Below are 9,214 nucleotides of genomic sequence, written 5' to 3' on the forward strand. Positions count from 1 at the left end.
TCTCAATACTGAAATTACATTCAGATGAGGCTTAGAAAACTGTGAGCCTTCATGCTCAATAAAGAGGAAACAGAACAGACTGCTAGCTCCTGGAAAAAGACTAACATTTACATAATTTAAACTAATCTATAAGACCAAACTGTGGCTATGGAGACCTGTTTGATGTGTTGTTGGATAGTGTTTCCTTAACAGCCTTGAGATGCCTGCAATAATTACAGATACACAAAAACCATCTGCTGCAGAGCTATTTATATATTGATATTGAACAGACAGCATCAGAGAGAAGTATATTGATGCTGATTTGATTGGAATCGTCACAATATGCAGTGGAACATTCTATTTTGAGTCCTTTTTGGATAAAATCACACAAGGGGTTGTGACAACAAGAATTTCAGATTACCCCCTTAAGACAGAATGTGACTGAGGTCTTCGCATGGTGGGAAAGTCACTGCATCCTCAGACAGCCGGAGGGGAGAGAGGTCGAGGCAGAGGCTGGATCATTGCTGGCAGGTTTGGGGTTGCAGCTCCTTTGGCAGTGCTGTGCCTCGGCTCCAAGGCTTTATATGAGATACAAACAACAACAGAGAGAGAGTGCACTGGAGGAGGTTGAAGACAGGGCAGGTCACTCTCATGTTTGGCTATGTGAACAGAGTCTTTGGTGTGGGGTACAGTTCAGTATTTATAGAGACAGTTTAAAAAGTTTGAAAGTCAAGTGATGCCTGCCAGTTAGTTCAAGTGCTACACACGACATACTGCACCTGCTTCTGTATATATTCATTGAACCCTTTAAATGTAAATGTCACTGCCCTAGTTAGTACGTCACAATTTTGTTTAGGTTATCTAAAGAGGCTCTATAATGATTTAAGGGGGTTTTCCCTTTCCTGTACTGTGTTATATACAGTTTTTGGTGCATGTAAATGGTCTCCAAAGGATATAATCCCAAAGTTCCCTCCAGAGGGAGTTTCTCTCCTACCCACTCCCCCCCCTGGACTGATACGCCTCCATTGGAGTCTTTTGTTTACTTCTGCAACATAGTGACGTCATGTAACACGCATGCTTTTATTGGCTAGCACTCCAACACAATGTACGTGAGAGGCTGGACATCTCTAAGAGGTTGACCAATCATAAGAGCCGGCCAGCTAACCAATCAGAGCAGACTGGGTTCTGGTTTCAGACAGAGGGTGAAAAGAGGTGCTGCAGCACAGGCAGTATGAGATCAGGCAATACAAAAGAAAAAGAAGAAATTACATACACATCACGTAAGTTCATGGAAATCAGAAACGCCACATCAATAAGGTAAGAAAAGAACACCTGCATGCACCAAGTTATACTTTGGTAAAAACTCAAAAGTATTTAGGAAGTGTACTTAAATGACAAAAAGTAATGATTTTCTTGTGGACGTTTTGCTAGTCCTATAATGCTCTCAGTATCTCACAGGTATTCAGGTGACAAGAATATTCACACTCTCAGGACAAGCAACATATGCAGAACTAAATATATCCCACAGAAGGGCAAGGACAATTCAGGGAGGAGACTGTGAGTGTGAAAAGATCAAAGTATCTGCATGGAAACCATAATAGTTTGAGGCTGACAGTTGGAATCAGTGAGAAATTAAAGGCAGCATCTGACAGATGGGTCAAACGCTGGCCTCATCTTGGAGAAGTGCACTTGCTGTTTGACTGCAGATGGCCACATGTCTTGGAGAATCAGATGTCGGTATGTTACAACGGAGCAGCAGTGATGGTTTGAAGGAGCAGGAAGGGTCAACACGGCAGCTGGTAGCCCTGCTGCCACAAACATGTCTGGGTTTCTGACAAAAGAGGGGACAGCAGAGAAATCTATCTGGGGTGAGGAGAACAACATTGTCCGTATAGAAAGTTGATTCAGCAGCTGAGATGAAGAAGGAAGGGCTCTGAGGTCATATAGCAAGCCAAATATGTGATTTTCTCTGAGCTACCTTAAATCAGTTATTCAGTCCGCATGACTTCTCACAGATAACGGGAAGGTAGGGATGTGGCGGTCAGTCTAGTGGAACGGTGCTGGAGTGTGTCAAAGATAGAAGGGAAGGACGGAAGAAAGGAATGAAGGAGGGAAGGAAGGAAGGAGAGCATATTTTTATTGAATATTGATGATGTAAAATTAGTAAATAAAGTAAGGATTACTCAAACGCAGTGTTCAAGCAGAGCACCAATAGATACATACCTTTTTGCTTTGGTGGAAATATATCTTAAACATACATGTTGCAGTTAAAGGGAAACCCCCAAAAAAATGTATAGGTCCCCTTTAACGAAAGTGTATGTGATGCAACTGTCTGAAGCCCAGTAGAGGGCAGTCTTGGTGCATGTAGTAACCTTACAGATAAAAAGGGCTGAAAAGTGGAGTTGTGTCATTCCTGATTTTCGGATTCTTCTAAATTATAAATCACTTCCAAGAAAATAAGTAACATAATAATGTTAACTAAACAGTGAACTTTATCTGAAAAATGTACCACAAGAGAAAGGATCTTGCATGCTCTTACAATGGCTAAATTACACGTAATGGGAAAAGGTTATTTAAACCCTAGTGTGTTGCAGCAAAAATGATTTGTAGCAACTTAATATTTATGTTAAATTGTGCTTTAACCACTTTCAACAAATGTTTAAAGTTTGTTTACATGATTTTTGCCTGAATTTTAACTTGTATCTGTCAAATCATGTCTTAAAACCCATTGATATACTATGGGGTTCTTATACATTTTAATTATCTTATATTGTTTCATTGTATTTGCTGTACTTTCTTTCATATGTAGGATCAATTTTTGTTGCTGAATAATACACTTTTATAAAAATACATTTACACATTTTAATATAATTTATTATTTTAATTATTTTCTACTTATTTACACTTTCATGTGGAGCTCCTTTTGTAAATGCTGTATGGTTTTGAGTCTGTTTAAAATATATGTATTCCGAGCACCTGATTATAATTGTAACTTTGTCTTGAAAAGTTGAACAAACATACAAGTTTATTATACTATTATGACTTCCTTCCAGACCTTTCCAACACATTTGCTCAAATTAGAGAGGATGCAATTCCTGCTTTTGTCCACTGGGTGGCCCACTGGCATAAGCAGAGAATAATGCGTTGCAAGGTGAATCTCTGCACGAGCTGTGACTGAATGACAGAAATGAATGATGCGGTTATGGGTCTGATGAGGTGAGTGACTTTCAAAGAGGCTGCAGGCTAAATAAGAATTATACGGTACAAGGAGACTCCAACATTTGCTTTGGTCTCGTTTTTTTTATACGAAAACCATGACATCATACCATAACTGTGAAAACACATTATTATTATGTTTTCTTGTATCATAAGGAGCTTAGCCATGAAAAAGATAACAATAGCTCTCATTCAGTGACTTCTAATCAGCAGGACAATGTTACTGCGCTGTTAATGGGAGGTCGGGGGTTTAACTGCCTGTGGTTGGGGGAGTGAAAGTGGGAGGTCTAGCTGAGGGAGGGTACTGCACCCTCATCTGCCTCCACTTACCAGTCTGATGTTCCTCTGGCTCCATCCACAGCCACAACCACAGCCTCTGAGTGGAACATCCTGCAGAGCTCCTCTGCTGCGCTGCTTCCAGGGCCATGTTTGATATTTAGCTCAAGCTGGAATTGTATTGTTACTGTGTTTATTTTTTTTATATTCTCTGCTCCCATTTCTGAAGAGGAAAAGCAAAGACAAGTTCTGTCAGGGGAGGAAGGGCGGGTTGTTTTTAAAGCATCTGCCCTGGTCTGCTTGTTTCCCCAGAGCGATGTGATGTTGTGCGTCAAAGAGGAAGGCTCCTTCCTGAAGCTTCTACTCCGTTCTGTAGGATTAACATGAAGGGAGTGTACAAATATCCAACATTTCCCCATTAAAGCTTCCTAAAAAGACTAGGCATATCTTACGGAAGAAGATAATGGCCACATGTAAAAAATATTTAAGAGTTCTGATTTTGTTTCTCAAGAAAAATTTGCTTTTTGTCAGATATAAAAAACGATTTGAATATGGACCTTATCCTCTTCTGCACTATCTTATGTATTTTGTTGAGTTTTGCAATTATCCCAAATTCAACAATTTTCAAACTTAGAGAACTGTTATTTTATCTAGATAACATGATATTTATTGTTTTACTGGTTCTGCTCACCGGGTCCGATGGTTTTAGAGAGGGAGAGACTACTGTTGATAATTTAGCTAGATAAAAACCTCCTGAATGATGAAGAATGAAGTAATCTGTCTTTTGTAATTGGTTTGATTGACAACCCTCAAGTGGAAGAATATTACAAATTGTTTGGTTCCTTAAGTTTGGCAGGTGTATTTCTCCAAAAATGTCCTATGAAACTCCCAAAGATGTCTGACTCATCTTGAGTAACCGGGTCATGATTTCTGAAAAGAGACGTGGCTGTTTAGTTTTTAAAAATCCTTTTTTTGGCACTTTTAGCACCACAAGCGAAGTGCCATCTAGTACCATTACATTACAATTTTGAGGTGTACTGTCCCTTTAATTCCACCTTGGAATCCAAACAAGCGCTGCTTTACATCATGTGGTCTTTGTTATTTGATGTCATTATGTAGGAGCATTGAAAACACGAATTCTCTCTCCAGTGTGTACACTAAAAATGTCCAACCGTTTCTGTTTGCTTTCTTTTACATTATGAGTTTTGTTCCATGAATATTTCTCCATCTCTAGGGATCCAACACTTTACTCCCTTCCTTATTTTTCAGGATTTTATTCCTTCTGACACCCTGGATCACAGTGTGAGATATATTTCTAAAACATCAACCCTAACCTGTCTGGCCCTATATTCGTCTATTATATTGTGCAGCACGATTTGACCGAAGTTAGGAAAAACAACGGCGGTCTCGGGCTGTGTGTGAAATCTGGTTGACAGCCAGATAAAACATTTGAAGCCACAAGCCAAATGTTCTGGCTTCATAGGTGGTCTGATGTTTAACGCTGTATGTTCGACCGAAGTTGACCCTATAATACTTTTGGTCTGGCTCTAATGCAGCACATTTAAAAACTCTGCTTTGTCAGCATTCCCCCTCCCCATTCCCCCTTAGATGCTTCTTAAAAGCTTTTCCTGGTACACTTTGCCTCGCAACAAGAGGCAAACAAGGCAACAAGGTGGCACTCACAGTTTAAAGTGTATACAGATTCATTTCTGTGGAAACCAGATATACTCTTGTATATTTTAAAGTGTCTAATTGAACTAACATTAGATGAAAACATTGATAACACTCACATCTGTTTGTTAAACATAAGGCTACTGCCAGCAGTGTTGGCTTAGCTTAGCACAAAGACTGGAAACAGCTAACCTGGCTCCTGAGTCCCCACCGGTTGCCTGGCAACTGCTCCCAGCTAAGAAACAGCCTCTTTAAAAAAACACAACATATTATTAGTACTCCATTTGTTGATTGCCCAATTTCTAGCCCGTCCTAACTCTTGTGTAAGTGCATGTACAGACAGACTAATTACGTGTTCAGGTATATTAGAGAAGAACAGGGTTTATACGTTCATTTTATTCACTCAAAAATGTTTCTTTTAAATAATAAAGTCCCTCAAATGCAAGACAGAGATATAGGCTAGTGACCTTACCATCCTTAAGTTTATTGTTTGAAAGATATGAAGTCTGCACTTACAGTTATCCCAATCATGAGGATGGTTGTCACACACTATGGGGTGCGGTGTCACTATAGTATTTCATTAGGAAAAATAAGTTACATTTAACACTTTGTAATGTAATCATTGCACATTTCTCTGTAAAATGTGCACATTTTTGCACAATGCTAAAACGGCACGTCTTTTCCTATTTTAAAGTGGACCTATCATGCTATATTTAAATGATATATTGTAGGGCCATACCTATATAAGGTATATTTATACGTTTCTGTTTTCAAAATACCAAACAGATCATGCATTTTAGCCATGCCTCATTTCGCTCTATGTGCTGTTTGCTGTCTACGGGTCTGATTCTGCTGACCACGCCCCCCTGCAGGAAAGGGGAGACGTGCTCTGATCAGCTGCTGGGCTGTCAGAAGAGGGGGAGAAAGATCTCCGTCCTCCGTGTTTTATTATATAGAGTCGTTATTCATTTGTTTTAAAGCTCAATAAATAACAAAGAAGACCTTTGACCGGCACTTTTCAAATTTCGTCCGGAAGATTTAAACTTTAACGGACATCTTGACCGGCGAAACAAACTGAAACTGAAACTCTGCCACACGGTCCCCCCGTTCCTTGGAAGAGGCGGAGAGGTGGGTGTTTGTCATCTGCTGGTGGACTAACCGGAGAGAATTACAGTGCTTGCCTCGACGGGGAGGGATTGCATTGAATTACAGCAGCAGGAGCAAACGCTTGCCTCCGGGAGGGAGAAAAAAAGCCACAGCGGAGAATAAACAGAAGGGTAACCATGGTAACTATGGGCGGGAAGTCTTCTTCGCTGCTTTTGTGGCAGACTACAGCGCGACTTACAGGCCTGGCATATGTACTACAGCGTCTCCAGCGCTTTCGAGCGGCAATGGCCGGCCGTGGCCCAACCCCACATTCCCCTGATAGGTGGAGAGTTGGCCCAATAGCCGTAGCGCCACCGTCCTGACGTCAGGACAGTGTTCAAATCTGGATCAGTTTTTATCAGATCCGTTGCAGCCCCTTTTTTAGAGATTTGGGTATGGAGGAAAATAGAGAGGGTTGTGTTTTCTGACACTTGGTGAGTTCCCTGACACACTGGGGACACATATTCATGTATAAAAGACGTACAAAAGTGCATTTTGCATGATAGGTCCCCTTTAAATTCTGAGATACTGCACATATTTTATTAAGTAATTTGTCATATTGTTATTGTCATTTCCCTTTGTTCTTTTAATGTTATAATACTTTTTATAAAAGAATAGTATATTTTACAACCTTATTCCTTTTATTGTGTTTATGTAGGCCTATGCTATACAACAAAGCAAATTATGTAAACCTACAACCTAAAGTTGAAATACGACAACTTAATCATTGAAATGCTTCAACCTAATATGTATCCTGCTTCCGGGGGAATAATAAAAAAAGAAGGAATAATTTTTTGTATGGCTTTTTTTCATTGTTATATAAATAATAGTCAGTGAACCAAAGAGAATGAGACAAACAACCTCAACTTTGTTTAGTTTGCTAGTGGCTAAGCTAACATCCACATGTTGTAGCTTAGCTAAAAAACAAAAACTGTAACTCTGTCTTCATACTTGTTATTGTTTATAACTTAGCTGTGTGAAAGCCTAGAAAGTAAAACACACAACAGCTGAAAATGTTCATTTGGGCACAAAAACACTCACCCCAGTTTCTTACACCTGAAATGACGCTGTAGGTGACCTCTGACCCCAATTGTTAACATTTCAATCACTTTTTTTTAACAGCGCCCTCTAGGGAGCAATAACTTATTCATGTTATCAACAACCAAGTTTTCCTCTATATGAAAAATAAAATCCTGCTGCATCATCAGCTTCCTGATTTTTACAAATACAGATGGTGTGTCTGACAGATGTTTTGTGTTCTTTGTGTTGTCTTCTTGAGCTAACAGAGTGAAACCAAAGCCCCGTATAAATCCAGTCCTCGGAGGAAAAGGGAACCATGACAACCATATTCAATTGACTCCATTATCATATCTTTTCCAGATGTAGTATATATAATTCAAGACCTCCTCCTCCTGCCGGACCTGCTGTTTGCTCCGTGTTTTCGCTTGAAAGACGTTGAAAATATATTCACTGTTGTGCATTCACGTTACTGTTGCACCCTAGTGACAACAGCTGATAGACCTCCTAAAATAAGACACCTTACCTCAGTCACTGAATACTCTACTTGAGTACAATAGTAAGGTACTTGTACTTTACCTAAGTGTTTACTGCTACCATATACAGTACTTCTACTATTCTACCATTTTAAAATGCAGGACTTTAACATGTAGTTAACAAGTAGTTTTATATTTAGTACTTCTTTTATGTAGGCCTATAGCCTAGTAGTTTTATATTTAGTACTTATTTTAAGTAAATATAATACTACTTGTTAAATGTTAAAAGTTAAATGTACGTAGTCCACCTCTTCTTAACCTTTATTTGTAACCCATCAAATCACAAAGTTAGGTTTTCTCAGTGCTACAGTATATCTTATCTATACTCTGCTAGCTTCCTGTGATGCAACAGGAAGCTAGCAGAGTACAGATAATAAGATGCTCATATTGCAGGCAGTCACACAGCTCTCTGTGTGCACCATTGTTATCAGATCTAGCCTACACAACATTGTTTGCGTTGAGAATGGCAGCAGTATTGGAGACTAAACAATTCCCAGAATGCCTGGAACGCTGCTATTTTTCCCCAGTCGGAGTGGCGTGGTTGCAAGGTCTCACCACAAACAAATCTGCTGTTAGCGTGTGTGGAGAGCAGCAGGAGAGCTGAGGCAGCCCACTGTCACTCGGGGGGGCAAAAAGCAAAACTTGAGTCGAGTAGTCTGCATTTTTCAAATAAAAAAGCAAGTAAGAACAGTATTTTTGCATTGCAAGGGGCTTTCCAAGTTCTTTCACCCCTGAAATGTGTCTTTTCAGTTTTTTTCAACATCCATAGACCGTATATAGTAAGTGGACCACACCGAAACATCACCCAATGGTTAGTGGACTACAGTTTTGAAGCCTGGAGTTTGGCGCTTTGGTCGTTGCCATCTTGTTTATGGCAACCAAAACTCAATGAGACACGAGAGGGTGGAGCAATGTACAACTGAACACTGAAAAAAAATGTAAAGCCTTAAAAATGTTGCATTAACTTTTATGAATTGTTAAAGGGTTCATGTTTTTATAGAAAACCCAAAAGTGCACTGAAAATGCCATGTTACGGAGCTGTCAATCACAAGGTAGCCCCACCCTAAAGCATATGCTGCGTATTCATTTCTTCACTCTAAATGGGACCATACATTATTAAATGAAAATGCTGAAGTGAAACTAGCTTTTGAGAACATGTTAACTAGGACAATACATCAATACAAAATGAGTAGATCATTTTCTCATAGACTTCAATACAATCTGACTTCTTTTAGCCACCAGTGGATTCACCCTCTTTTGGATATTAGAGAACATGCATGTTAAAGACACTTGGATGTACTCAAAGTTTGCCAAACGACAGATGTTTTAGCAGACTTTCATCACTATGTTGCTTTTCAATCAAATAAAAGGAG

Source organism: Trematomus bernacchii, unplaced genomic scaffold (assembly GCF_902827165.1).
Source record: "Trematomus bernacchii unplaced genomic scaffold, fTreBer1.1, whole genome shotgun sequence".
NCBI lineage: Eukaryota > Metazoa > Chordata > Actinopteri > Perciformes > Nototheniidae > Trematomus > Trematomus bernacchii.